Here is a 6,852-nt window from a genome sequence, read left to right as displayed (position 1 = left end):
GTTCAGAAAGAAGTTATCTGGTGGTCTGCTCACTTTCTGAGTATGAAATTGGATTAATGCAGAGACAGTGTTTGAAATCAATAGAGGAAATCAGCGGTGATGTCAAAACTCAACAGCGTTAAGCTGTTTACGGAGTAAAATTAATGCTTGTGAGCCATAAGCAGTTTCCCTTTCTGTAACAAATCTCAATTTAGTAAAATGCCTTCAACTTTTCTGTCAAATGTACAAGGGGATTCTTTATTTAGTATTTTTGTTTGCATGGCAAAATTTCTTGAAGCACCAGAGAAATTACCAACTATAATTCCAGGCAAGAGGAGAGGGAGAGGAAGGGAGAGGAGAGGGATGTGAGAGGAGTGGGAGGAGAGGAGAGGGAGAGGGAGGGGAGGGGAGAGGGAGAGGAGACAGAGGTGAGAGAAGGGAGAGGGAGGGGAGGGGAGAGAAGCGAGGGAAGAGATGGAAGTGAAAGGAGAGGGAGGGGAGGAGAGGGTGGGGAGAAGGAGGGGGAGAGGTATGCAGGGTGTCCAGCAAATCTGGAAAACAGGGAAATCAGGGAATTATCAGGGAAATCGGCAGTTTGGGAAATATCAGAGAATTATCAGGGAATTAATGAAAAAAATTGAATAAATCAGGGGAAAAACAGTATTAAAATATTTAAAAGTCAGGGAAAAATCATGTAAAAAGAAACAGACCGCACTGCCTACGAGAGTCAAGTAAAAATGAGCATAACTGTGGCAACCACTTGCTTCCTCAACTACCAATATTTCTCCATGGCTTAGCTTTTTGGTATGACATCACCTATGACTGTGCCTAGATCGCAAGTTACAGGGGGATATCAGGGAATTTCAAAATGCTTCCCCCCTGGACACTCAGGGGAGAGGAGAGGAAGGGGAGAGAGGAGGAAGGGGAGAGAGAGGGGAGAAGGAGGGGGAGAGGAGGGGGAGAGGAGGAGATGAGGGGAGAGGGGAGATAAGGAGAGGATGGGGAGAGGGGAGGGAGGGGGAGAGGGAGAGGAGAGGGGAGAGGATCACCAGCAAGGTAAAGGGACTCAGTTGCAGTGGATATAGTGTATTCTTGGGAAACCAGAAAAAAAACCCAAAAATCATGGAGAAAATCTATATGGTCGCTACAAGTTTAAACCAATTTGATGGTACATAATCAATCAATCAATCCTTGCAGGGATGTGACGGGTGGAAGGTTACTTCTTGAAGAATCCAAGACAATCCTTTTTACCACCCTTTGGAAGGGGTGGCATGAAAATGTGGCAGGACAAACCGATACACTTTTAGCTTCACTTGTGCTCCTTTCACACTTTGCTTGTTCCCACAGCAAATGAAGTCGTTCTAAGGACTGAAGAAGCTTGTTGGATGAGAAGCAAAATCTTTTCAAAGAAAATACTTAAAGAAAGTTCATTTGCCTTTTAGAAAACCACGACCTGGAGGGTTATCAGCCTCCATAGTCATTCTGCGTACGTTTGACCCAACTTGTTCTTCAATCATGTGCTTATTTTTTTCTGCCTCCTGTCACCAAACTTTTGTGGACCTGCGATGCTCGGCAGAAGAAAGCCCCAGTGAGACTCCCGGCCCAGTGCCAGGGCTAGGAGTGAGGGGGCATGCAGGAGGAAATGCTGCCACTGAACATCTCCTCTTAATTCTGTCAGTTGACTGGCACACAGTATTTCATCCCAACTCATTTTGGCTCCAGGTAAATTCTTTGGCTCAATGGTGCAGCAATTTAAGCAGTGGTGTAGCGTTGGATTTGTGCCAAGTTCTTTGCCTTTCTAACTGAAGTTATTGGGAGAGAAAATTGCATTTTTAATTCAAGAGAAACAGAACTGCTGTCAGGCCCAAGTTGTTTTTCTTGGGGTCTTTGGCCTGCCCCTCTTGGTGCTATTTTAAAATGTATTCTTAGCTATGGGAATCTGGGTGGGGGTCATTGCATGAGGGATGTCTGCATGCAGCCATAACAAATTCCTTCTAAACTGTCAAGATTGTCTTCGCACTCTTGCACCTGCACGGAAGGAGATGGGAGCTGCCAAGTTGGCAGATGAAGACTGGGCAACATGATGGACGTGGGGGCTCTGGGGACAAGGGCTTAAGCTTTCAACTGGGTGGAGAAACCTCTGAGACTTCAGAATTGGGTCTCACCCAGAAGTTCCAACATGGCTCTGTAATTGGAACTTTGAGGAATCCTTTGCCTTGGACTCTGATTTAATTTCCTATCCTACTTGGAACCCTGAGAACTACTTTATTTCAGTCAATAACAGCACATAGCATGGTATGTGATAAAGTAAAGCAAAAGTGATACAGAGTAACAGTTGAAAGGGACCTTGGAGGTCTTCTAGTCCAGCCTACCTGTAACATTCCAGACAAGTCTTCTTGAAAACCTCTAGCGATGGAGAACTCATAACTTCTGAAGGCAATCTTAGGGCTTAGAGCCAAACTACTTACGGGACCGTCTTCTGCCACACACCTCCCAGTGATCCACAGGGTTGACCTCTTCTGGGTCCTGTCAGCAAGACAGTGTCGGCTGGAGGGACTGCATGGGAGGGCATTCTCTGGCAGCTCCAGGTCTCTGGAACTCACTGTCTCTGGAGATCCATACTGCCATTTTTCACAAAAATGGTGGCATTTTTGCCTTTCCTCAATATCCAGGAGCTCTCTGCAGGCTTTCAGACCCTCTGTCCACCCCATTTTTGCAAAAAAACCCAGAATGTGGGAGCGGGGCTTCAGGGGGCCAAAAGATTACTGTATTTGGTGTATAAGACGCACCAATATTTCCATCTTCTTCTAGGGAGGAAAAGGGTGCATCCTATACTCTGAAAAATACTGTATGTATATAGCAGTGCCAAAAAATCTGGGGGCGACATGCTGCAAACAAGATGGTAACCGCATGTACAGTGCTGGAAACTCGGCTTCTGCCAGAAACATCCATAATCATCCAAACATCCATAAACATTCAAAGATGCCGCCGTCGCTACCGGTTTGGGTGAGCTGGTCCAAACTGGGAGGAGCTCACATCTGGAGTATATGTACCTCTTGTGGTTGGCTCACATCTGGTTCCTTTGATCCTGGACTTTGAGGAGAATGAACCGGGTCCATCTGCTGTTTACCAGAGGAATCGCAAAGTGAGAGTGTGGGAGAGTTAGGGCCTGGGGAACCTCCAAAGATTGCAGACCCCCCAGCTGTGGTAATGGTTGAGTCAGATGAGGAGGGGGATATTGTGGACCCAATATGAGACCTAGGGTAAGAAGAATGCAAGGGGGACGAGTATCGTCAGTGATGTAGATCTAGACATTGAATACTTCTATGCGCAGCTTCTCATCACTGATAGTATAAATAGTTTTATGGGAAACCTTGGTGCAGAATTTCAATGTTCCTATATATATACAGAGAGCTAGCAGCCGAAGAGTCTCTCTTAAATCCTTCTGCAATCTTGAAATCCTGGTTTTTGAAGGCATTTGTGAGTACCTGTCAACACCGAAAACTAATGACTTGAATTTATTACCTTATGTCAGATGCTGATTATTAACTGTGCTGATAACAGTGGACTTTTGGAAGTTGGACTGACATTCCTGTGACTTCATTGCTGTTTCCAGCACATTTCTTTGTAAACAGAAAAATATGCATAGTGACTTTGTTTTCGAGTCTTCATTGGGGATTAATTACTGATAATTAACCAGGCCGGACAGAACAGAACTAAGAAGAAATCTCCTTACAGTGAGAGCAATTAACCAGGCTTGCCTTTTGAAATTGTGGGTGCTCCATTCCTAGAGATTTTCAAGAAGAGATTGGATAACCATTTGACTGGAATGGCATGGCTTGAACATGGGGTTGGACTAGAAGATCTCCAGGGTCCCTTCCAACTCTGTTAGTCTGTTATTCTGTTGCCCATTGGGAAGCTCACCCAGATCTTTGGACTGGGAGTTTTTAGCCATGGCCAAGCAAGTTGTGGGAATGGAAGTTTGAACATCTGGAAAGGACCCTGTTTAAGAAAGGCTGTCCATCTTAAGAAGTGAATTCGTTCGTTCGTTCGTTCATTCATTTATTCATTCATTGAATTTCTAACCATCTCAGCCAATCGATTCAGGTTGGCTTACAATTCCAAAACTATAAAACGGTTAAATCAATTGAAAAATACAGAACCATTAAAACATTGGAAGAATAAATCCAACCAGCAGTTAACCAACTAGCAAAAATGCCAAGAATCAGGGCCATCAACACATTCAATATACACAGCCACGTTTTTCAATTTTTACCCCCAGCCAAAAACCCCCCAGCCAGGGTGGGGCCATTCTAATCTCCAAGGGCCCTCATTGTAAATTAACTTTCAAAAAGAAGGGGAGAAGGAACAGTGCAGGTAAGACTGGACATCGTAGAAAACCTGCCACAGAGAGCGATATTCAACGCCAAGCAAGTTACATGTCTCAGCACCCACAAGAAGGCAGTTTAAGTTTAAAGAAATTGAGCTAAGCATACAGGAAAAAAAGGATCTGCCACCAGGTCAAACTGGGTGCCATGCGTATATATAGATTTTTCATTAAAGGAGTGCAGATTTAGAGGCCCCAGTTATTACTTCCAGTGACTTCAGGCCCTGAGGGGCAGCAGGAGAATGGAAAATAGCATAGCAGCCTTGCTCTCGGAGCTGATGCTCAGTGAATCTGAAAGGTCATATCATGTTTTCTGGCAATTGACTCAATGGGTTTGGATTTAACAACATAAGGTCGGGCTGTTTCCACTCAGCACATGTTTATTGGGAAATGTGCCTTCCAGTTGTTTTCACATTGACCTTATTACTCTGCTTCACTGATGAAGTTGGCACAGAGTCTACTTTTGGCAAGCCGAGTGTGGAAGGAGGGGCCTGGTGTGGGGGTGCTTAAGACTCGTCCATGCAGGGTGAGCCATTCACAAGCTGGAACCTGGCTGGGCCTTGTCCCATCTTCAGGAGCCAAGTCTGTCTTCGTTTGGCCCACCCAAGTCTTTTGCGATGGAATTTTGCTGCTGGAGATGATCCAATTCTCTACTTGGGGTGCTCCTGGTCTCCTTCTTCTCATGGTTAATCGAGAGAGTCCAGAAATATTTCACAAGAAGAGTCCTCCACTCCTCTGCATGCAACAGAATACCTTATTCTACCAGACTTGGAATTTGGGGCTTGGAGCTACGTCGCCTTTGATCTGATCTAAATGTTCATAAAATCACCGCCACAATGTCCTACCTGTCAATGAATACTTCAGCTTCAACTGCAACAATACATGAGCATACAATATATTCAAACTCAATGTAAACTGCTCGAAACTCGATTGCAGAAAATACGAGTGATCAATGCATTGAATGCACTACCTGACTCTGTGGTTTCTTCCCCAAACCCCCAAACCTTTAACCTTAGACTGTCTACAGTCGACCCCATCCCACTCCTAAGAGGTCTGCAAAGAGGGTGCATAAATGCACCACTGTACCTACCGTCCCTGTCTTACTGTCCTATTGTCCATGTACCTAATTTGTTTATGTTTATGTTTATAGCAATACCTGCTATCTCGAACATATTTTTGACAAAATAAATAAAATAAAAATTAGTAATTGATTTCACAGATAATTGCTGAATGACCAAACAGCCAACAGCAACTTTCAAGGTGAGCTTGGTCAGGAAAGAGACACCATAAGAATTTTGGATATCTATTTCTGTAGGAAATCGCCAAAATCTCACCCACTTGAGCATCCTCGTCCAAGGTTTTGATTTGGGCGCATACACAGAAGCAAAATCTCATGCATTGGTCGCACGCATGGCCGACACAGCCTCCAGAACCTTGTAAAAGTCCTACTGGATCGCTGATCCCATTATTTACTTATTTACTTATTTACTTACTTACTTACTTACTTACTTACTTACTTACTTACTTACTTACTTACTTACTTACTTACTTACTTACTTACTTACTTACTTATTAGATTTGTATGCCACCCTTCTCTGTGGACTCGGGGCAGCTCACAACAAAATTATTATTATTATTATTATTATTATTATTATTATTATTATTATTATTATTAATTAGATTTGTATGCCGCTCTTCTCCAAAGACTCAGAGTGGACAGTTGGGCTGAAAAGACAATGAATTGTCCAAAATCACCCAGCTGGCTTTCATGTCTAAAGTGGCACTAGAACACATGGCCCTACTTGAGCCAATACCTTAATCACTAGGATAAATCATCCAGTTTTAAGTATTGTGCCTTCTTTGCATAGCTTCCACACTTCCATTCAAAAGTAATAGTGTGAAGAGAGAATCAAATTGATTTCATGTTCGGGAAAGCTAACAGGTATTGTGTGAATCTATTTCGAATAGCTTTCTGAATCTCTTACCCTGGTTAATTGCCCTCCTAATAGTGACAACATTAACCAGTGGAACAGCTTGCTTCCTTGTGGATTTTTAAGAAGAGGCCAGACATTCACTTATATGGAATACTATGAACTGGTTTTTTTTGAAGGCTGGATGAGCATTGTAGTTCTCCCCCGTGGGCCGGAGGGAGGAAGCAAGGGGGGAGATGGGACAGATGCCTCCTGCAGCACTTTACCAGCCAAATTGAGGTGCACCTCATTTTTGCCCTCCCTGCCCTCCAGCAGCACTCTGTCAACCAAAATGGGCCACGTGGAGGCTTCCCAAGTATGTGGTCCATTTTGGTTGGCAGAGGCACCATGGGCCGATCCTTTAATATTTCTAGGCTGGCCCTGCAAGCTGGATTTAAGCACCCTGCTGGCCTTGAGTTTGACACCTCTGGTATAAAGTCTCCTGCTTGCGGGTTGGACTAGCAGATCTCTAAGGTCCCTTTCAGCTGTATTCTGGTTGAATTGTCCATTGTACTC

The sequence above is a fragment of the Erythrolamprus reginae genome, chromosome 10 (genome assembly GCF_031021105.1).
Source record: "Erythrolamprus reginae isolate rEryReg1 chromosome 10, rEryReg1.hap1, whole genome shotgun sequence".
Classification (NCBI taxonomy): domain Eukaryota; kingdom Metazoa; phylum Chordata; class Lepidosauria; order Squamata; family Dipsadidae; genus Erythrolamprus; species Erythrolamprus reginae.
Note: the sequence above shows the minus strand (reverse complement) of the source record.